The sequence below is a fragment of the Oreochromis aureus genome, linkage group 4, assembly GCF_013358895.1.
Source record: "Oreochromis aureus strain Israel breed Guangdong linkage group 4, ZZ_aureus, whole genome shotgun sequence".
NCBI classification, from domain to species: Eukaryota; Metazoa; Chordata; class Actinopteri; order Cichliformes; family Cichlidae; genus Oreochromis; species Oreochromis aureus.
In genome coordinates this window covers 18,174,332-18,198,477 of record NC_052945.1, presented here as the reverse complement: position 1 = coordinate 18,198,477, position 24,146 = coordinate 18,174,332, and the positions used below count along the sequence as shown (strand labels likewise).

The 24,146-nt window shown below is 45.7% G+C and overlaps 1 protein-coding gene across 2 annotated transcripts in view; it reads left to right on the top strand.

The window, feature by feature from the left end:
* The first annotated feature begins 6,328 nt into the window (after positions 1 to 6,328).
* Positions 6,329 to 24,146, top strand: part of LOC116312631 (retinoic acid-induced protein 1) — a 63,943-nt gene continuing 46,125 nt past the window's right edge. For both annotated transcript variants that reach the window (XM_039611510.1, XM_039611511.1), the window contains exon 1: positions 6,329 to 6,509. The gene's annotated coding sequence lies outside the window, so the exon portion shown is untranslated. The remainder of the gene's footprint in view (positions 6,510 to 24,146) is intronic.

The window sequence follows — 24,146 nt, the reverse complement described above, 5'->3', positions numbered from 1 at the left end:
TACCAGGGTCATGATAGCGTGTGCATGTGTTTGCATGTTTCTGCAGGTGTGCAATTTATACTGCTCTTTATTTTACGCATGGGTGGATGTAAATATGTTTGCCCGTGAGGACTAACATCCTCATAGAAACAAGGCTGGAATTACTCAAGAGTTTCCAGTCAGAACTCTTCAACCTCTGAATATTAAATGAAAAACTGTACATTCATCATGGCTGTTTAACCACTTAGCCTTCAAGTGACCAAGTGGTGTCATTTAGGACTCGGGCTGTAAGGATATTGCCATATAAATAACTGGCTACTGTGATATTTAAATTTTAAAAAAACAACTTACATTTTTAATGTACTTCTACAAGTTGTCAGTTTTACTTTTACAGAAATTGGTGTGGCATAGATAACAAAAAGCTGTGCTGGCTCATCTATGAGACTTTTTTTGTTTTGTTTTTTTCAATATTTTCTTTGATTTAAATGTAATTTATCATTTCTAATAATGACATTTTAATGTTTGCAGTGAACCACAGCTAACAGACCTCGAATACCAATATTTACTGCTGCAGACGGGTTGAGCCAAGCTCTAACTAATCATAAAAATGATTGAAAACTATAATTAGAACCATTGGCACATTATAGAATATCTGTCACATGAAGAAAACAGTGTGACAAACACAAATAGAACCATTAAAAAATATTAATAGCTCATAAAGTGGGATCATAAATGACCCCACTTGGTCATTTTCATAATATAGGCTGGCAGCTTTAAGGGTGAGCAGAGTCAAATCCATACACACAACTACAAACAATTCAATTTGCATTTATGACGGCAGCATTTCACTTACAATATCCTTTTTTCTTTTTTGATACAAGTGGCAACACAATCCAAAAAATAAGTGCACAAGTGTTTGGGAGCTGAAACTCATTTGTGTAGTTTTGAAAGTTTAAAGGTTCCCCACTCGCACCTGATACATAATTCCAGCTGTCCATCTGTTGTTCGGGGCATGTTTTTTGTATTTCTTTTTTCATTGAATAATGCACCAAATGTTTTTAATGGGTCCCAGGACTGAACTCGAATCTAGATACAGCCTCTCTTACTTACAGGTTCATGCAGCCAGAGTATGTGTAAAGGTTTGGTGCTGAAATAGTACAATATATGTCCAAAACCTGAAAATAATGTTCACCAATAATGGGGACTTCACTTGCTACAGGCACTAGGTTTACCCCATACCCAGACAAATGCTGACTTATGAACTGTCCAGATTTCCATTTTATCTCAGTGAGTCTTAAACGAGACTTGGCACAGATCATGTTGGTACATGTTATGCCAACCAGATTAATAGTAACAGTAACAGAAGGAGGAGTTCTTTATTAGCATCTGACTACTCTTTCAGTCTTTTTGTTGCCCCTCCAGCAGCATTAAAAAAAAGTGTAACTGGCGCTAAATTCAAATTATGCTTTGCCTCTCTTTTTTTATGTAAGCTTCAAATAATCTGCAAATCATTGTTTTTCACGGCATCCTAACTTGTTAACTAAAATGTATATAGCTTCTCTATCTCTGATATAATAAAAGCAAACTTACATTTATTTAAGTGAGACAAACCCTGAACATCACATAATTTTATGTCACGTGTAAATCTCGGCTCAGTCTCTCATTCCATAGAGCCTGATTCTCAGCCTTTCATTTAAACCTTCAGTTAGAGAACGCTTTTAGTCTTTAAAGGCGAGAATATCGAGCTTTGCATTAGTCGTCCGAGCATACACAAACATACATGCACATATCCCAGAGCGCTGTTGGTGTTAAAAGGTACTAAATTAATGGTGTGCTTAATAATGGCGACTGAGGCGCTGTCCGTGGTGCTGAAATTACTGCCGGTGTAATCACAGCAGTGCGGCGAACAGCACCGCGGACAGCGCCTGGTGTTTATGTGGGGCAGCGGACGTGCAGCCACACTTTTAGGAGGCGAAGACGACTGGAGCCTTCTAGCGGCTGTGAGCTTTATCTCTGGACTTTTCTTTTAGCTGACGGTGAGTTTTTACTTTTGCCACATAACAGGTTGGTGTTTTTAAAAGTCGCAGTCAAAGGCAGATGATGGCTTCCGTGCCCGTTTTTTTCGATGGTTACTTTTGTGCGCTGCTTTCCTGCTTCGTTCACATTAAATAGAAGTACACCGATCACTCCCCAGCAGAGGGCGCAAGTGGGCAGTTTATCTAATCAGCTCTTCCCGGTCACATTTCAATAGGTGGCGCTCGAACCTCGCGTTCACGTTTGAGTTGTTTACGTCTGTGTCGTGGAGGTGACGTTATTTGTTGTCCTGGGTTGTGCACGCAGACTGTGATGTGTACACGCGTGCATGAGTGCTAGCTGCGCTTGATGAGCTCGGTTTGATTATAGCTTTCGTGACCTTCGCTGTCCCTCAAAGACACATAGGCTACCAACACTGGACAGCGTCAGTCGGTTTGAAGGTATAATGACACGCACACACACACACACACACGGTGTCGGCATGACGCCACTCATTTGTTTGTGAAAAGGGTTAAAGGAACAGCTCCCCCCAAAATTAAATATATCCGTTTTCCCTCACTCTGTGTCCTGTAGTCCTGTTTAACCATCTAGATTGGATTGATGGCAGCAGCCCAGTTTCTCTGCCCTTTCTTGAACAAAATCGCGTGATGCTACAAGTGTCAAAATTACATTTGAGGAGGGGCGGAAGAACATGCGTTAAAAAAAAGCACTGCACGAGTTAACTATATAAGTAATTAAATAATAAAACAAACATCAAAAGAAGACAGATGCAATTTGGGTGTGTGTGTGTGTGTGTGTGTGTGTGTGTGTGTGCGCGGGGGGGGCGTGAAAAGCTATTTTAGCCATGTTGTTGCAATTAATAGCACTGCCACTAGGCTGGGATTAGACTGACTCGTGTAACTGTAAATAGCTGTCTGTTAAAAAAAAAAAAAAAAAAAAAAAAAATCTCGAGTCTGCGTTTGAAAAGGTCAGATTCTGGGATTTGTTTATTTATTCATGAATATTTATTTAATGAAACATGGCACACACAGACATACACACACGCACTTTACCATATTACTATTTGCAGTTTCACTTGACCAGAGGGAAATAACCTAAACAGAAATATTTAATGTTCCCTCACTCTCAGCCCTGATGTTGTTTCCCCCTCCACAGCAGACCACCCCGCTTTCAGAATGGCGGCCTCTCCTGCCTAGTAACAGTATCCAACACCACTGTCCTCCCGTCTCTATGGCAACAGAGAGCCACCCCTTTCCTGTCCTCTTTCCCATTGATCCAAGTTGATCCAAGGTGTGTGCGTGTGTGTCGATGTGAGTGTGGCTGAGTCCTGGATGACCGTGACCCTTGCATCACCCGTGCTTTTCCCCCGTCAGTGAACTTGAAGTATGGCCGATTTGGCATTTCTTGAAAACCAAACTTTTGAACTTCTGAAAGGAGGAAAAAAACCAACCACAAAACTAAACAAAACGATGATAAACACCATTTAAAAACGCCGATATCCACCCGTGAGATCCACGGCTCAGTGCTGCAGACTGACTTATTATTATAAGCAAAGAGAGCTGCTTCCTCCCAGATATATTTGACTGGTAAACAAACACACCGCTCTCCCTTCAAACTGTTCACACAACCCAGCTCGCAAGTGTGCGTCAGAGCGTATGGCGAGCTGAGATGAGAGGCGCTTTCAAACGCGGCTTCAGAGGCACTCGTTTCTAACCCCTGTCCATCTCCACTGATGTCAGCGCTGTAGGCAAAATCACGCTCCACTCAGATCTGCACTGATCAAAAAAGGAAAAAAAAGAAAAGAAAAGAAAACAAATGCATCCCCAGGAGGATAAGCTGCATCGAATGATTCAGGGCCCTGCGTGGTTTGGTTTGGCTCTGCGCGTCCAGTGGCATCGCCTTAAAGGTGGACGAGGCCGAAATGTGTCACCTGCATGTCAGATTAACATCTCTGTGTCCCATTTCACCTTAAGGGAGGGAAGGAAGGGGGCATTGTTGCTCTGTGAGCAGCGGGGCCTGTCCACGTTGTTTTTCACTCGGCTGAACAACAGCCTGGCGGTAGCTTACGCGCTTGTGCCAGCAGCAGGAGGACGCTCTGTGTCTGAGCTCATGAATGATTAAAAGACGGCTATTTCGCGGCTGCAGCTAAAATTGGGAGTTAGCCCTGCCTTAGCTATAATTAGAAAGCAGATGGAAAGCGTTCATTTATAAAAGCGCATAGGACGGTTTAGACGTTTTCAGGTGACCATATCCCGTGTGTGTGTGTGTGTGTGTGTGTGTGTGTGTGTGTGTGTGTGTGTGTGTGTGTGTGTGTGTGTGTGTGTGTGAGAGAGAGAGAGAGAGAGAGAGAGAGTAGAGGGGTCTGCGTTGGGGAGGTAATGTAAGCGCGTGTCCCGAAACTTCCCCCACCCCCGCACCCCGTCTGCCGTCAAGGTCAGACGGAGGCGCATCCTTTTGCGTCAAGAACCCGGTGGGGAGAAATTAAACTCCAAATCAATCGCCCTTGAGCCGAAGGCGAGCACGCGGATACGCCCGCGTGCCACTGCGTCTCGTTTGTTTTGTGAACGTGTGAAAAAAAAGAAAGAAAAAGCAGCCGAGCGTGGCTCTTCTCTGCTCTTCTGCTCATCTGTCCATCCTGGCGCGTGCGTGCCAGGAGCAGATCACGGGCCATTGCCGTAATTGCACAGCGAGCGATATACGGAAGAGAAGGGTGGGAGGAGCAGAAGGAGGGGGCATTCTGAACCCGATGAAGCGCCCTTGGCTGCACGGGAGAAATTCAAGAATGACCGAAATAGGCGAAGCTCGAGCAAAGCGGAAAGAAGAGGAGAAGACGCTGATTACTGGCGCGCGCCCGGGCACGCTGCCGGCAGCGCCTCGTCTGTCACTCAAGAGGGAGAGGAAAGGAAAGAGAGGAGGAGATGGCTGAATGGGAGGAGAGTCACAGTCCCACTCCCTCCTCCCCCTCCTCCTCCTCCCCTCCCTTCCTCCTTATTTTCATTCATGGCACAATCAGTGACACATGCCTACACATATCTCCCCCATGCAGTGCCTGGCTCGCTCGCTCTCCATCAAAAGACCGCTCTGTCTCTCCCCTTTACACACAAGCGCACACACGCACACACCTTAGCATAGGGGAAAACACCCCTCCCCTTTTTTTCATTTGTTATCTAATTTTCTCATAAACACCAAAACACACTGCAGCCCCCCCCTCGTCTCTTCCTATCACTGTCTTTCACACTGGGATTTCGGTCATCTCTTTTCATACGTGAGTAAACACAGAGAGTATGTCTCTGTCCCCCATTCTCTCTCGCTCTCTCTTACACACACGCACACACACACACGCACACACACACACACATATTCCAGATAATAACAAACGACAACAAACACATCCAACCCAAACAGGCTAAACAAAAAAGAAGGACACAACAAAACAAACACAGACACGGGCAACTGCACACTGAAAATTGCATATTAAATTCTCTCTCCTTCCCTTCTGCACACACACACGCACACACATACACACATACACGCATGGTTGTCTTTCCAGACACACATGCAGCTTCCTCGCCACCCACTCAGAGAGAGAGAAAAGTGAGGAAGGGTGGGAGCGAGGGAGGGAGGGAGGAGAGCAGAGGAGGAGGGTGAGCGAACCTGAGAGAGATGGCTTTGAAGCTGCCGCTCGCCCTTTCTCTCTCCTGCCGAGTACCTCAGAGTGCAAGAGAGAGAGAGAGAAGCAGGTGGTCCCACAGCTCAACCACTCCTCTCCTTCCTCCCATCAGCACATCAGCAATCTCTCTCTCCCTCTCCCTCTCCCTCTCTCTTTCGCTAGTCCTGACACACAAACACACACATAGGACGATAGCAATCACCCCACATGAGCACACACACACACACCCATCTGCTCTCCCTTGCGCACACATTTCTGAGTGGTGACTGTCGGACAAGCTCCTGGACTCCCCAGCAGAGGCTGCAGGACCACGCACCCCAGTGCCCCTCTAACCTCCCTCCAATGCTCACCATTGACACCCCCCCAAGCTAATTCCATTATACATTCCTGACTGGAAGGAAGAGGGCCGTCTTCTAATTGCTTTCTTATCCCCCTGAGTCCCCCTCACTCTATCCTCCACCACCACCACTACCCCCCACCCCACCAGCCTCCCCCCTCTCTTCTCGGCCCGCCCCTCGCCCTACGTGCACTCAACATGGCAGCAGACAAGCAGAGGAGGGAGGCGAGCTAGAGAGCAGGAGAGAGAGAGAGAGAGAGAGAGAGAGAGAGAGAGAGAGAGAGGAGAGAGAAAGAGAGAGAGGCAGGCAGGCTGCTGCTATCAGGGAATACTGGTGCCATTTTCAGCATCGCAGGCTAAAAGGATTGAGCCTCGCCGCTGTACGCTTGGCTCGGCTCAGCTCAGCTCACCTCAGCTCAGACCAGCTGAACAAGAGGGGGACTGGAAGGGCCAACAAAAGAAGGAAAGAACGGCTGACCCCTAACACAGGTACCACGCTTTTCCCTGACATTTGCATCTCTTCTAAGGCAGGATACAAGTTAGAGCACAGCACAGTGCAGATGGAAGTGTGAGCAAGGTGTATTGGCCAAGGGGGTGTGTTTGTGTCTGTTTGTGTGTGTTTTGTCGATGTGTACATCTGTGTGTGCGTGTATGAGTGTGTGTGCCTGTGCATGCTGAATAGAGGACAGCAGGGTCTCTCGTGGGACTGCGTTCTATTTTCATTTGCTGGGTGTTTTTTTTGTTATTTTTTTCAGAGAGGAAGAACATTTGCCTCTCACATAAACACACACTCCCAACACCTGCTTCAACCCTGTTTTCCACCAGCATCTGTCCAAACAACAGGCACCAAAAAAAAAAAAAAATTAAAGCCATATCTGCCTGCAAAACACATGGATAACAAGCAGCGGAGGCATGAGCTGAGACCTCTCTTTCTGTTTGTCTGGGGTTTGTTTGTTTTTTTTTTTCCTCCCTCCCAAGCTCCGTTCAGCATCCTGCGCCTTAGGATGTGTTACGTAGTCTTCTAACAGGACGCTATGTCAGAGCAGCGATGTGTCATAGCACGCTGTTTACTCTGCCTATTGCATAAGGACAAATCCGAAATACACACATCGATATTAATCTTGTGAAACCAGTGATGAGGTCAGATTGTAAAATGTGTTTAGTTTGGCATACAGATTAATTTTTCTAGATCTTTGTATTTTGTTTGTGTGTCTGCGTGGAGCTTAGGCACAGCGTGTTAAAGCTCATATGCTATTTTTAGTATGGCATTGGCTATTTCCTGGCCCTGGATATATGCTGTACGGTAAATATGCACACTGCCTCTATATATGAGTGTTGCACGTCCAACATGCTGCATAAGCTCACTTCTGAGGTGCCTTTACTACAGCGTGTCATTAAAAGATGCACCGAGACTGCAGTGTCACTGCTGACTGAAAGTGATGCTACCGACAGCCTCGCTCGCCCCAAGGAGAGGGAGAGACGGGATGAGGTGGACAGAGAGTGTGCGAGGGAGGGAGGGAGGGAAGAGGGCTGAGGGAGAAGGTGTGACACACAGAGAGAGAGAGAGGGAGAGTAAATAAAGCGAGGGGGGAGGCGGAGAAAGATACGGCAATGTGTGTGTGTGTGTGTGTGTGTGTGTGTGTGCGTATAGGTCTGTTTGTGTTTATGTGCTGGGATAGAGAGGGAGGGAGAGAGTGCGCACAGCGGGGGAGGAGGGGTAACGACGCGATAACGCAGAGAGGGTGTAGAGAGGTGTCAGGGAGAGAAAACAGAGGTGAGATGGAAAACAGCAGTGGCGTGTGTGTTTGTGTGTGTGTCGGGAAATATAGTGACAATGTGCACACAAGAGGAAGAATAAGAGAATGATAGAGCGGGAGAGGGGAAGTGATAAGAGAAGGAGTAAAATATATGAATGGAAGATGAGGCCGATCCCCTATATCGATGCAGCGGCTTGATTGTCGTCAAGCCCGTAAACAGTGTGCGTGTGCAGAAATGAATTTTTCCACGTAAAAAAAGTACAATAGCAATGAATGCACCAGATATCTACAGTTACAAATCTCTTTTCCAGCAATACGTCTATAGGATTCTGAATGTGTGTGTGCGTGTGTGTAAAAGAAAAACGTAAGTCAAGAACTGACCCACTGCTTTGCCAAAACATGGCAAGGCACTTTCTCTCAAACACATAATCGCTGCTAAAGAGACGGTGGGCTGTTGCACGCAATATGCAGAAACACACGCGAAAGCACACAAATCGTCTGCTCTCCTTCTCCTCTGACTCTTTCTCCTTCACACGCAGACTATACAGTGGCTTTCCTGCATGATGCAACACAATGAAAGGAAGCTGATTATCATGGAGATTGGGAGGCATGTGGAGAGCAGGTTTCTGTGTGTGTGCGTGTTTGTGTGTTTGCGCGTGTGCGTAGGTGTGTGCATGATGGCCTGTAAAGGGCATACTGAAATTGGCAACTCATTGTTGTGGTGAAATGAAAGGTGAAAGCTTCCCTCTGTTCTGTGTCCCTCTTGCTTTCTCCTCCTCAGCCCTCCACCCCCCTCCCTGTCTCTCAGTCTCAGACCAACACAAATATGTGAGGTCAAAGAGAGGAGAGGAGACAGAACGGGTAACAGAAGCACAGATTAAAGGCACATACCGAGGACGACAAGACACCATCCTTGTTAAAGACTTAAAACACCCAGCGGTTGTCTTTCTCTTCTCAAAGTTTCTTCTCCTTAACTTTTAATCTTTCTATCTCGGCATTGATCCGTCGCTTTGTTTACATCGGATGTCTCAATTACTCCATAACACCATTTTTAACTAGGCTGTTTCGGTGTGCACGTGTGTCTCTGTGAGTTTCCAAGCAACACACTATAAGCCCCAAGTGCCCGTCTAATTGCCCCGGAGGCTCATGGTTATTTACTGTGAGGGGTTATTAGGCAGACACAGAGAAAGAGAGAGTCGGGGAGAGAGAGCGTGTTTGTCCCTCATTAAAGAGAAGAGGCACAAACACAAGCAGGGCTGTAGCAAGCAGCCAGACCACAGCACCATCATCAGCTAACGAATGTGGACACTCCACCTATGATTCATATCATGTCATTTGTATTCATACTGAGTGACAATTTCTGTTTTCTCATATGAAACAGCGGTAAATCTTCCCTTAACCTTCCCATTGCTGTCATGATTTCTGTCAATTATCGTCAATGATTTCTCAAACACGATGTCCTCTGTCAAGGTCTGCAGTAACTGTGTGTTTCAGCAGCACCTCGGCAGCTTGGCGTGAGCACAGTGCACACAGATGTTGTGCGCAGGGATGAAATTAAAAGGTAAAGCTAAAAAGCTAAAGGTCGCAAAAAATGAGCTGCAGGTCCCTACCCACTCTATCTCTCACATGCATGTTCCCCTACTTTGCCACTGTGTCACAAGCTATTCACCACACTGCAAGAACCGCAGGGTTCACTGTTCAACGTTCAGGTTTCAGACCAGGTTTACTTAATATGTAGTCGCACATTAAATAATCGCACCACAAATCGCATGTTTATGAAAATTAATACGCTACCTGGTGGCGAGTTGTTTGCTATTTTTTAATCTGAAACTTCATAGCATGAAATCACGCTTGTCCTTTTGTACACCTGATTTGATCCCCCGCAGGCTCTCTAACACATGAAGCACACACACGCAGAAACACACATGTGCTCATGAAAGTATAGACACACGGTGTGCAACACGACGCCGCTCTGAAAGCCTAATACAAGTTCAAACCCAGGCGTACGCTTCCTCTCATCACGTCTGTTTCTGCACTTACACACAAGCTTGAAAAACTCTGCCTGCGTGGACATCATTAGACCTCACAAACACACACAAACACACACTGTGTATTTCTAGGAGCTCAGTTTGAGTGCAGTTTGACGGGGTGGGTACATGCTGTTCCAGTGAACATTATACGACTGCTGCTAACCTAGATCTGATTACACACAGAAGCTCGCTATATTCACAACTGTGTGTGTGTGTGTGTGTCTGTATGTATGTGTGACTTACACTTGGGCCTAATGGAGTTTGCAGGTAATATGTTTTTATTGGAGCAGCAGCTAGGACAGTGTCAGTGTAGTGTGTTTGTCGAGCGATGGCTGATGTATTTCTCTCCACGCGAGTGAGGAGCATCAAGAGATAGAGATGGAGAGGGAGGAAGCTGGGGGGGTGGGGTGGAGGTGTGTGTGTGTGTGTGTGTGTGGGGGGGGGGCAAGAGGTTACTGCAGGAAGAGAAGACAGGGGTTGTGATGAGAGAGGGAGAGCGATGGCAAGGAGGAGGGGGAAAGGAAAGGCTCATCTGTATGCTGCTTACTGTGAGCTGCTTGTTTGATCTGGAGGGAGTACTTAGTGCTGGATGGTGGGATGCTGCAGAGTAGGGAAGGCAAAAATAAGGTTCCTGCAAATGCGTGTGTGTGTGTGCATGAGAGAGCAATTGAGATAGAGAGAGAGGAAGAGAGAGAGAGCGTGTAATTATGTGTGAGGTGTTGGGTGCAGCACTTTGCTCATTAAAAGGATCTGGCTGCTGTCCAGCTCCGCGCAGTTTATCAACTGTCCTTCATGTCTCTCATCCTCCTCCTCCCCTCTCTCTCCTTTCCTCTCCTTCCTTCCCTATCCATTTCTTTCCTGCTCTTCTCTTGCCCCTTTAGCTTTCTTCCTCTCCCTTCTCTGCACTTCATCCTCCTCTTCCAGGATTACTGCAACAAAACGCTGCTTTGCAATGGTGCCGCTGATAGCCTGAAAGGGGTGAGTGGGGGGGTGGGGGGTCTTTCATCACTGATGGATGTTTGTGCCTCATTAGAGATGAATAAAAGTGTCGGTGGAGCATCAGAAATGAAGACATTTACACATATAGCGTGAGAAACATATATAACTGTAGGAAAAAGCGTTTCGTAAAAAAGGTGAGACCGACAGCTTGTTAGCACAATACACCCATGGGGCGACTGCTAAACATTTAAATTCACATTCAAGAAAGAATCAGCCGTCTGCTGCAGTGAGAAATAAAACACTCTTGTGCGTTGGTGAACACCACAGACCGGCGCCACCTTCTGTACGTGCCCCACTAATGGTAAAGAAATGCATAATCAGGGCTTTCTCTCAGCATCAGCGAGGGTAGGGGTGATTCTGCTCGCGAATACAATGACTTCACTCACACCTTCCTTTCTGCAAGCATATGGAGAATGATATATATGCTTGTTATTATTAAAGTTTTTGGGTGAGTTTGCAATTGTGGGACTAAGTTTTCTTTGCCTGCACAGCTGTTCAGCCCTGTGTGTCCAGCAAGCAAGGCCTCTGTTTTGGCTGGAATGCATATTGTGTGTGTCTGTGTGTACGTGCAGGTAAACGAGTGCTGCTGCTGTTCAGCTAAGACGCGTAATGAAAAATAGAAGAACCAAATCAGGCAAATAAAAGATGACAATAATGCTGGAAAGAGTAAAAAAAAAAAGTGAAAGAGGCAGATTGAGAAAACAAGAAAAGAGGGAAACAACTGAAGAGTGATGCTAAAGCAGAGATCAGGGAGACGTAGAAACAGAGGAAGACAGATTAGGGAACGGTAAAATGAAATGATAACCATAACGCAATATGGAACACTTGAGCAAAGTGGAGAAACGGCTACAAGTCAGGCGGGGAGATCGGTCGCGTGTGTTATGCGAGAAGGAGGAAGAAAGCTCATGAGATGGGACCGGGCGATTGTCAAGTATTGTAGCGGAACCAGAAACTGTCACCCGTTTCTCTCCTGTGTTCTGATCAAGGAGCGAGAGACACACTTTGAAAAGTTTTCTACCCACCTACCCCCTTCCTGCGTCTTCAAACAGCTGCTGGAGTTACATAACAGCGAGGTGAGAAAGAACGAGAAGCGTGAGAGAGAGAAAGGGGAAGAAATGACTTACAACGCAAAACTCACACATGCTTACCTAATAGCCTGAATTAGGATTTATTTGTCACATGAACACAATTCTTTTCCCTTTACTGTTTTGACAGTTTCTGAAGTATCTTTGCTAAATTTGTGACAATGACAATTAAGAAAGACAAGGATAGAGAAAGAAAAGATATAGGAGAGAGGTGGATGTGTCTGTGAGCATACTGCAACTTGAGTATATGAACAGAGTGTATTTAGATTAAGTTGAATGTATCAGTGATGCCTGTTGTTGGTGGTAAATGTGGGTTAGAACATAGAAGATTCTCTGGGGTGAGAACTTAAGATGCAGCGCACCATCAGTCTGACAGAACTTCATTTCCCAACATTCAGTATAACAGACAGCACACAATCTAAAACATTACTTTGGAGACATATTCCTGGATCGCTGTGAGATGGGTAACATGAGCTAAATTCTTCGTCATCTTAAAGAACAGAAATAAAAGCAGCACGTTTAAAGTGTCTCAAAGTGAAAATAAACCAAACAGATCATTTTTCTTGCAATTCCTGCCTCTGTATAATGATAACGGAGGATATCTTTTATATGGTCATCTCACCTTGTGTGCACAGGGGCCCAACCCACCTGCTGCTCAAATCCTTCTGTTTATGCGAGGCAGCCAATCAGAGGAAAGCTAGCTTAAATATAGATAAATAAAGAGAGATGAGTGAAAATGGCTTAAGTAGCGGGGCGGGTGGGGGGGGGGACTGCACCGATTCGCCCATTAAAAGGTGAATAAGAATTATTTTGAGTTGTGAATCCTGCAGAGCTACTTTTGTAGAGTACTCATAGTCATACTGATTCACACTTGTATTTTATTGCTAAACCTCTTCAGTTCACCACATGCCATCAAACAAATAACCATGTGTGGCTGAGGAATGCAAGCTGAAGTGCCTGCATTCATCTACTCAACAGGGTTAGGTTCAGCGGGCTACATCACTTAGGTGCAAAAGCATGCTTCCCACACATATAGTACATATACTTATGTTTCAGCGATGTTGGGCCTGTCTGACTGATTGCAGCACAGCAAATTGCAAAAGCAGGTAAAAAATAATGCTGCGGCTCCTCTCCAGCGCCCGTTGAGTACATCAGCCATGCCCCGCATTCACTGCTGTTGCCAGGTTGCATGCTTGTTTGCTTACACGCACGTGTGCGTGGCTGCATGTGCCTGTATGTTTTGCTTGACTGCCTCTGTACTATGAACACAAAGTGAGTTCTCTGCCTGTGAATTAGCCTCCATAGCAACCAGTGCCACACAGTCAGCCAGCCAGCCAGGCGGTGCAGTGAATGAACGCCATTCTGCTTGCGCGATCAGAAAATGGGTACAGGCCTGGTGCCAGATCTGGGTAAAGCGGGCACGTCGGTATGCCGATGTGCAGAGACAATGGGCCATTGCTCTGGTGATGGGAAGGGCTGGTCGGGTAACAATGAGCACTGGTATGTGGATGACAAACAATGTCAACAGCAACTTTCAATCACTTTGTTTGTTTTCCTACTGTTTCCCTTTTCGTCCACCCCTATTTTTTGTTTGTTGCTCAGCATCTACCTACCTTTCATCCCCTGATCTCTCCCTGTTTGCTTTCCTCCTCTCTTCTTTCTCTTCTGTCTGTGTCTCTATGAGAAAGAGGTTGCGGCATTGCGGAGGTGGGTGTTGAGCGGGGGCATAGGAGAGTTTTTTTTTTATCAGTATGTTATTGTCAGAGCCGTCCCATCACCTTGGATACACACACACAGACATATATGCGCCCACAAATACAGACACGTGAACACACACACACACATCTTAGACGTCAAACACACGTCAGATGCTAATAACTGACAGTCAAGCTCAGAAGCGGTACACAACTCACATGGCAAGCTGTGCTAAATTGACCAAACTGTTCCAGACAAAGATCTAAGTATAAACAAAACAATCATGGCACACACGTCACACATACGCTTTATGCTGTTTCTGATCTAGATGGTAGCCACGTCCCAAGGTGCGCTGTTCAACCACCAGGACAGGATGAGGGTGAGCAGGGGCATAGTTGGGACCTGGCTAATTGCTGATGTTCTCATGCAGAGAAAACATGAGGGAGATGCTAATGACCTCTCACTCAGATGTGTATCGACTGGCCCAGGCGTAGCCATGGTAGCCAGCCAGAACACATACACATATACACACACAAAACGCAAAATTACCTGAGGCTCAGATGAGGGATAAGTGTAAGCCAAATTTTTGAAATTAAATTATAATTTGATATCATCAATTATCTGACTTGTTAGGATGTCTTACTGCTACGTCGAGCTAAACATAATGAGTGCTGAGAATGGAGCGACTTTGCTGTACTGCACATTGATATTGCCTTTTATTATTCCTACCATTCTGGAGATAAAAAACCTGTTTATTGAGCCCAAAAAAGGATAGAAAGAGAGAGACGAAGGGAAGGAGAGTGTGAGAGTGAAGGCTGCTGAACAGCCGACGCACCTGGTAGAGGATAAGACTAGTAATCAATCACGCACATGCACACGCAGAGGCAAACATGTACAGAGCACAGCTGGGCTGCAAAAAAGCCATCTGTATTACCACAATATAGCACTCAGTGTGTATGTACTGTGTGTGTCTCTGTGTGCATGTATACGGGTGCATGCAAGCAAAATCGAGATCAGCTTCCTATTCGCTCAACCGTGTCTGTCTTTACGATGGAGAAACACACTTGCACAAGCCGGGATTAACATGCGTGCTCACTAATATATGCAGACAACCCCGCCCCCCCAACACACACACACACACACACCTTCACACAGAGACTCAAGCGGAAGCACTGACTTTCACCTGCAGCCATAGGCTACATAGCAATGCATACTAAAAAGACCAGGATAGAAGAGGGGCAAAGTGCAAATAGAGAGATGGATGAGACAAGTAGGGGTGGGAGGGGTGAAGGATGGATGGGTGAAAGAGGGGAGGCTGGTGACGGGGGTTTGTCGAGCCGGGGAGATCTGTAATGAGATCTCGGTGAGTCAGACAGGATGCTAAACTCTTATTCTGACTGGATAACCAACAAGCAAAGCGGGAATGCATTAGAAAGCATTAGCCTAGCTGGCTAATAGCAAGATCTGTGTCAATGGTATTAGAATGAAGTAACATCCACGGAATCACTCTCGAAGCATCGATCTTCTTCTTTTTTCTAAAAAAAAAAAAAAAAAACAACGAGCACAGGCATCCGGGCGGTGGAATCAGCTAAGGCTGGCAACAATTCACAGCTACCTAAGCAGTTTTCCCCTCAGCATTAAATTAGAATAGCTTAACGTTGACCCACAGTTGCTTTTAGCGCGTTAGCTTGTATCAGAGTGTGAGTCATAAGCTTTGCTGGGAGAAGCCACAGCACAAATTTAAACATCAGAGCAGTCCACAAACCCTGGGCTATCTCCGTGGCCATATTTATTCATGCGGTGTGACACCCATGAACATGCGCGCACGCACACACAAAAACGCACACATAATGAAGGCACATGCTGAGCTTGGGTACAAACTAGAGCAAAATAAGCAAATGCATCAGATTTATGTAGGACAAAGACGGCGGTATTAGATATTTTTCTCACTGTCAACAAATCCTGCATAAAAGACCCGAGAATAACTTGGTCCAAAAGGCGAGCGTTTTCTGTGCACCCAACACCAGAGAGCTACGGTGGTAAGAAACTATTAAAAGCGCATAAATGAGCCACTGTGTTGCATCGGGTGACACTTTACTTCATTATGACAAACTCCAGGCTAGTTTATTTTGAGCGAGTCTTTCATATACTGTCCTGCTGCAATGAATATTAATGCGTATTAATCCGCAGCGGAAAATAGACCCGTGATAAATGCAATCTTTAGTTCCAACTGGGAGATATTGTGGAAAGGCTACACTGCCCAGCAGTTTCAGTAAATTATCTTTGCCTTTCTTAAAGAATAAAACATTATAATTGTGAGCAGCTTTAAAAATTTACATTAGCTGAAAAAAAAGTGCTGCCCTTTCTTATCCTTTAGGACAAGTTAGTAATTCAGAAGTGGCAGTAAGTTATTCTCTCTTTTTCCATGTTTTTCCTCTCTCTCTTCCTCCTTTGAAATTTCTCTCCATCCCTCTTTGTACCTCCATCTCTTCTCCGTAACTGCTCCATCTTTCAATAAAGCATTCTGCTTTGCAGCTTCCTCCCTCCTTTGAGTTATCCCCATCTCACTCTCTTTATCTTCTCTCAGAGCCTCCATCTTTCACTGTTTCTCCCTGCCTCTTCCGCTAGCCATCTTTCTCTCCCCGGCTCCCCTTTCTTTAACCTTTTATGCTCTCCACTTACTCCTCTCCACCTCTTTTCACTCTCTTTCTCTCGCAGCGTGTGTGTCAGCTCCCTGTTTCAGTCTTTCCATCACCCCCCCTCCAACCCCCCCACTCCATCAACATCCTATACACCACACCTCCTCCCCTCTCACTCCTGCCTCTTTCTCTTTCCTCCTTCCGCCTTTTTCCATCTTCAGCACACATCTGCTAGTCTAACACCAATCGTCTCCCTTTTCAGCATGCTATCCTCACACCCATTACACTTCATTATAGGGCCTGTTCTTTTTTTATCACTCTTCCCTTCTCCACCCCTCTCTCTCACTTTCGGGTTTATGACGTGTGATTGCATATTCCTGCCTCATTCAAGCAGCCACATGCTCGCACATAGACACACGCACCTTCATCCCCGTTAATATATTCAGTGTGTATAATGTCATCGTCAAGGTTAACAGCTGAGGTGCAGTGGTAAGAGGAGCCAAGGGTTACTGGCAATGTAGGAGCCACATTGTTGTTATGGGGTGCTCTTACTGATTAATGAGTTTCACAGCTCAATAATCAGCAACATCTAAGTATTTTAGGGTAGAAATTATGTAATCCAACGACCTTTCATATACATCATCAAGGAATGCATTGAAGGATAATTGAAGATCCTCTAATCAAATGGTAATTATTGTCATAAATGTTTGGAACTGAAGGCAATCAGAGAATTTCATGCTGTTTTAGCCTCAGCCCCCATCCTCCATCCCCTCATTTATGTTCATTAATATGAAGGACTGCCATTGTTCCATGGATAATTCATTGACATGCATGGCGGCAGCGTCCCCGTGTTTGTTTGTGTGTGCGTGCGTGTGTGTGTACATTCACCGCGGCGGGCGAACAGATGCAAAAGGCATGACAAGAAAATAACCTTCCCTCCTTCGTCTCTCGCGTTGACGAGACGCCTCTATTGCGCTCTCACCACCCCACCCCACACCCCACGCCCCTCTATTTTTATCATCTTTGCACGGTCTCTCCGTCTCTCGCGCTCGCTCTTTTGCTGTCTGACTCGCACTCTTTCAGCCTCTCTGTCCTTGGGTGTCTGCAGCCAGCTGTGTTTTCAGGCCATTAGTGCCCCCCCCCCCATCCATTTTCCCCATCACCGATTCCTCCAGCAGACCTCACTCTCCTCCTGCCCCCCCTCCATCTCACTCTCCCTCTTCCTTTCTCTTCCTCCTCCTCTTCCTTTCGCACTCCTCTGTCCCCGTGACCACTGGGGCTCCATTGTCAAAGCAACTGCTGATAACAGCCTCGTCTTTGGCCCAGCGTTCTGTTATGCCACTGCACCAAAATATCAGATGTCTGCGCACAGACACATCTGTAAACATCCACATCCACAAGATAGATATGAATGTGTGCTTGTAACAGAAAAAAAAAATACTCAATAAACGCCTGCACCAGCAAACGCACGCATTATTTTTATACATGCATGGCTGTTGCAACATTCACACACCCGCATACACCAACAAATCTACCCAGTCAGCACCTTCCCCTTTATGTAAACATCTTGTTGTGCTGCTAGCCTCTTGCGGCTGTTTCCCGTTATGAAAAGTTATTGCGCTGCATAGTGCCATTTACTTTTCTACACCCACCCTAACTCACTCATCATAATAAAAATGTGATTAATCTACTTTCCTGGTGGCTTGCTGATGCTTAGAAAGTCTGGCCTTCGAACGCACAGCGGAACAGAGGGAGCGAGAGAGAGAGCAGGTTGTCTTTGAGAAAGTGGGCCACGGATATCGCATCCCCGGTGGATCTGTGCGGTCAGCAGAAGAGGGCTGGCCCAAGTCACTCGTGATGCGGATGATGATTACTGTTTCATCTTCTTTTCCAAGTGGCTTGAAATTAGTACAGAATCCCAGTAGCTTCGATTCCTGGATCACCAAAGTAGGGCTGGGGTTAAGAAAGAAGGGCGTTAGTCTAGAATAGACATTACATGACACTATAACACATAACGCAGCTGACTCATGAGGCTTATATCACTAGTTTCCTATCTTTCTAACTTGAAGTCAGTTACAAATAAAGCTAGATCTATTTGCTCAGGTTGCTAATAATAGTCAAAGCAATATGAATGTTCCAACCAAGTAAATATAGCCTGGTAGAGCACACATATAAAAAGATTTACAGCATCACATCAAAATATACCATGCATCAGTAAAAAAATAATCTCAAACCAGATTGGATCGTCCTTTTCTGACTGAAGACAATCAAGGCACTTCTTTTTTGGCCTATGCTCATTTTAAGAGTGCCAAACTTTTGATCAACAAAGCGTAGATGACACCTTTTGGGTTTTCAAAAGGTTTTTGAATTTGTACTACCATGTTTCTGCTATGCCACTGTGTCTATGTGTGTGTGAATGTTTGGTGTGTGTGTCACACACACCAAACATTCTCACACACACACACGGAATCCATTTTCGGTTCCCTTTAACCACTAGAGGACAATAAAAATGGGTCGTCCTAAAAGAGGGGGACATGCACACACACACATATACACAAGATGATGGCCCGTTGCATCATCTGCATCTCGTCTTCCTGTCGGCTAACACTCCCTCCTCCTCCTCCTCGTCCTGCTCCTTCTCCTCAGTCTGTCCTTCCTCCCATCCATTATGCGCGCCCCCTCTTCCTCCCCCACCACCCCCACCACTCTATTGATTGAGCCATTCAATTTCCGGCCGTAATTCAACTACACTGTTGCACTTGAATATGTAAATGAGCCCATGGGGGTTGCTGGTGCTGTTGTTGTCATGGAAACCTCTCATCAAACGCGCATGAGAGACACGTGCGCACTCCCGCACGCACAACGGCTTCCTTCGGGGGTTAGGAAGGAGAGACAAGGTGAAATGAGTGTGTGTGCGCGCGCGCGCTGTGCTCCTGTGAGACCTAAACTTTGACAGGGGCTGAAATGACCTCACCGCACCCTTGCTTGTGTGTGTGCGCGCATGTTGGTAGGAATCCTGGATGTACCTGTAGCCTTACGCGTTTTAAGACACCCCCCCACACACACACACACACACACACACACATACACACACCCACCATCATCTCCTTCACCTCCCTTTAAATTCCCTGCCCTATCTCCCTCTCTCTCGCTCGCTCCCCCCCTCCCACCATGTTAGTGCAGCCCTCTAATCGCACTGACAGGAGAACAGCGCTCTGTGTGGCTTCTGCCACCATGCATGCACTGAAACACACACAGGGAGCATAAACACATGCAGAATTAATACATCCTCCGTGTTTTCTCTTTCTAGCTCATGCACGCCACCGAAAACTTCCAGACACGAACAACCGCGGTGCGCATCACTCACAGCCTCTCGTTTAGTCTCGTGTGTCATTAACGTGCTCCTCTCCCTCTGTGCTGCTTCCTGCTCCTGTGTGGTAGCTTTTGGGACGTTTTGGGGTCACGGGGATGCCATGCCGATCTCTCGGTGGGGTTTTTTTGGGGGGGGGGGGTTATGTGTGTGTGTGTGTGTGTGAGGGGGGTCGGGGAGATTCAGGGACAGTCTGTGATCATTGCGATATATCTTTGCATTGGTTATTGTGTGCTTGAGGCATATGTCTGTGTTTTTGTGCATGGAAGACATGGGAGGAATTAATTTTAAAGCCCCTGAAAAACACCCACAAGTTTTTGTTTGACACGGAATAAAACATTCAGATTTAACCGGCAGTGCAGCCAAAGCTGAGCAAACAATACACTTCAAACACTTCTGTGGCTGCTGCACTAAAGCATGTGACATCACCTTTTTCTAGATTAGCTAAGCCCACTTTAAACTGGCAAAAAAAGGAAAAACAAAACTCGTGTTTTGTTTTTTTGGTTGTTTTTTCCGTAGGTTTGGAGTGTGTGTTTTTCCTCCTTCCAAATTAGTACAACAAAATGAAGGCAGCTGTTCAATTCATCACTGCAAAGCTTCCTACAGATAAATTATTAATGCAAGTCACCCAAGCAAGGGCATTTATCCGAGCAATAATAAGGCATTTGATGATGTGGTCGGGGTTAAAGTGTTCAGCTGGCAGTCGGGCCGCATCCTTGTCATGAACAATGACACTTCAATTTGGCAATGAATCAAGAGGGAAGCATTTTCTTACCCCCGAAAAAAATACAAATCCAACAAATGTCTCCCACAGCGGTTTTGTTTGAACTCAATTTTGGTGAAAAGTGGAGGGCCTAGTGGGCATATATGAGTGAGGGCTTGCTCGTGTGTTCACGGGCATGTACGTGTGTGCGTATGCATGTGTGTGCACACTGCTAGGCAAATGAGCTTGTCAGTATGCGGCGCAGGCCTCTCTCTGGTGGCAGGCAGATGACAGTGCAGTGATTGGGCTGATTTCACTGAGGACGTGAGGGGAAATCTGAAGGCTGCCTCAGGGCTCAGGTGCTTATCACCTCCCCGCACACTGACACGCACATGCGCACACGCTCGTGCACGGATTCGGACGCGTGCACATACACACAGAGATGTGCGTACGGCTAACTTTTACAGCCGTCTCTATAGACACACGCGCACATACACAGACGCATGGACAGACGCATGAAACCAGAGACATGGACAAGTGCTCACCTGGGTGATACACACATGTATGTACTTACATGCACTCTGTCTCTTCTACTTTATTACAAAGTTAATTATCGAAATCTCTTGCGAGAGTGCTGCACCATACCGTCTGTGTGTCTGACCACCCAGTGCTAGCAACACACACACACGCACGCACACACACACATCTGCAGGATTCTGTGCAAGAGAGAGCAATAATTATAGCCCAGGGCAGGTGGAAAAGGGGAAATTAGAGTTTGTGTGAAGGTCTGCATGCACTTCCTAAGACAATAATTGACAATTTATTACTGCACACGTGGCAGTTGGCATTTTACAATGGATTTTTTCTTTTTTTTTCTTTTTCAAAGGAATGGCTTTTTAGATTTCTTTGCATGTCTGTTGATAGCATTATCTGATAATTACCTTTCAAATATTTTTTGTCATAGAAACAGATTGTGTTTTGACTGTTTTAGTCCCTTTCTAGTCAACGGTTGCAGTTCAGTGGTAACTGCTTGGTTTTGGTCATTTTGATTATCGTGTTGTGCCCAAGCTTAAATCCCGAGCATCATATGAGTCAGTGTATGTTTTGCATTTCACATTTCTATATGGTTTGTTCAATAAGACAGAGATAATGAACTTCAAAAGCAGCTGTAGACACAAATCACTCATTTACACATTTACAAAGGCCCTTTGCTAAACAGTATCATTCGATCTTAGTCAGAGTCTTGTTGGTTCAATTAATTTTCAGATCTGAACACAACATAATCCAGGTTGGTTAGCACTTTTGTCTCACAGCAAGAAGGTGCTGGGTTTGAATGGCTTCCTCCTACAGGCCAGAGAAATGCATGTCGGTTAATATGTGGTTTTAAAATGGTCATAGGTTTGAACAGTTGTCTGCCACTGTGTGCTAGACCTCTGATAGATTGGTGACCTGTCCAGGGTATAGCCTTCCTCTCACCCTATGACAGTTAGGATAGGCTCCTAACTGTTGTGGGATCTCAATGAATTGGGTAAGTGGAAGAAAATGGATGGTTGAACACAGCAATAAGACTAGGGTCTTGATCTTGTTACATATGAAATCTGTATTGGTTCATTTTATGATGTAATCTGCATGCTTGCAGCTCTTCTAGTCAAGCGTATTCTGCACACTGAGAAACAGATTAGCAAAATTAACAGCTGCCAGCAGCAAGCTGGAGAATGAATTGAGGTCTGACCTGGACAAGCAATGAAGTACGTTGCTTCCTCCATATGTTAGACCTTATTTGTGTGTTTATTCCTCTTCCCTCCCTCCCAGTCCCTAAGACACCGCTGCGTGGCTTTAGGTGATGCATTATGGTTCGTTTGAAGTCATTTCTGGTGCAATGCAAAAACTACTGCTGAGAGTGCACTAGCAGCTGAAGTTATTATCTCTCAGATTAAATGTCGTGCCGCTCTAAACTGGGTATGCGCTATAATTCATGTAGCATTGCCGAGATAACACGAGGACTTGCAAAGCTAGTAGCATTAAACATTACACGGTGTCCTCCTCTTCTGTCACCTGAGTGATTTTAGTGTTTCGGCGGATTATGTGCAACTATATCTGTTGACTGGGGGTTGTTTTTCATTCAGCTCCAAAAGCCATTCAGTAATGGTAACGTGCCCAAACCAATGCAACAATGCCATTTTGCTTCAGTTCACAGAGGTGCAGCAATTTACAATGAATTACCTTTGATAGTTCACAAAAGATTGAAATGGGAAGTGTGAAAGAGGGTTACGGGAAAAAAGTACTCACAAATGACAAAAGATAAATTGAGGGTAAGGGACTGTGAGAGGTTCAAGTCTTTGGTGTCACTCCACTTGGTAAAAAAAAAAAAGTGGCTCAATAGCTGCTGTCAAAGAGAAAGAGATGTTAGACAGCCTTTCTATTTTCAGTTTGTCTGTCTGTGTGTTCGGCTGTCTTTCTGCATGTCTGTCCATGTGCATGTTTGTCTCTACGTCCGTCCTTCTGTCTGCCTCTCTCCGTATATTTGTCTTTCTCCAACCTCACAAATCTGTCTGCAGCAGGAAAGACTGTAAATTAAACATCTGAGATTTTCTCTCTCTCTGTCCTTGGCTGTTATCCCTTTGCTCTGTTCCTCTCACCCTCCTCCCCTGTCTTATGCGCTCAATCGGCCCTCCCTGGCTCGCCCCCGACTGTATTTCTTCTCCTTCCTTTCATCTCTGTCCTTCCCTGCTCTTCTCTCTGGGCAAGATAGAGAGAGAGAGAGAGAGCGAAACAGAGAGCAAGTAAGGGATGGAGCGTGGAGGCGGAGGACTGGGGTGGGTGGAGATCATAGAGGCGATGAGGCCGTGTGGAGCGGATGGATAGACAGATGCATTGATAAGGGCTACCGACTCCACAGCGCACTTGCTGCATATCCAATCTCTCTCGCCCTGTCTCTCTCTCTCTCATCTCTCTTTTTCATTTCAGGACTAATGCTCCCCTAGCCTTCAAATGTCAGTTCAGTATGGCAACCTATTAGATGGTTAGCCAGAGTGGCTGACAGCTCTCTCCCTCCCTCCCATTCTCTCTTGGCTTCTCGCACACATTCAGGACAGAATTATTGTCTGAGGCTTTTGCAGTCTTTCAGAGCTGGCAAGAAAGACATGAGACAGACAGATACTGAGGGAGTATTTGCATCTCAGCCGCTACTCCACCTCCCCGCTGCTGGAGTACATTTCCTCATATAGGTCATTGTATTTAAAGCTATGATAATGAACATTAAATACCAGCCAGTGACGACATGACTACTTCCTTGTGAAAGAAAACGGCTGTCAACCCACCAGTTTCCTTCGGCTTTATGTTTGAAAGCTTATCGCCGTAGTTTTAGAGCCTGAACTTTACTGTTTGTTTCACTCCCATCATTCTAGCTGCCAAAAACTTATTAGGAGGGGTTTTAGTTAATGTGACTCTTTTGATATACAGCGCTCCAGCCAGGATCTGTTCGGCCATAAGTGGGAAGAGCCGCAGCAAGAATCCCCAAACACAGCAGGCATCAATGACCACAGACGTGGCACTGATTAAGTCAGACACAATCTGAATGGAGGGATGAGGTGGGTTGCAAAGCAGCTTACAGACCAACTGTAGGCTGGCTAAAGCAACGTAACGTAAACGTTACATGTGGAGAAGGGTGTCAGCTGTGCCATCAGCTGATGTGTGACGGCATTAAGATCAGCTTCCTGTCTCGAAATTTAGTTTCTTTTTTTCCTTATAATTTGCTACATTTTAAAGAAAAAAAAAGACATCTAATGTGAACTTTTGCTTTGGATCATTTAAGTACACCCAGTTCATAAAATTACAAATGAATAACT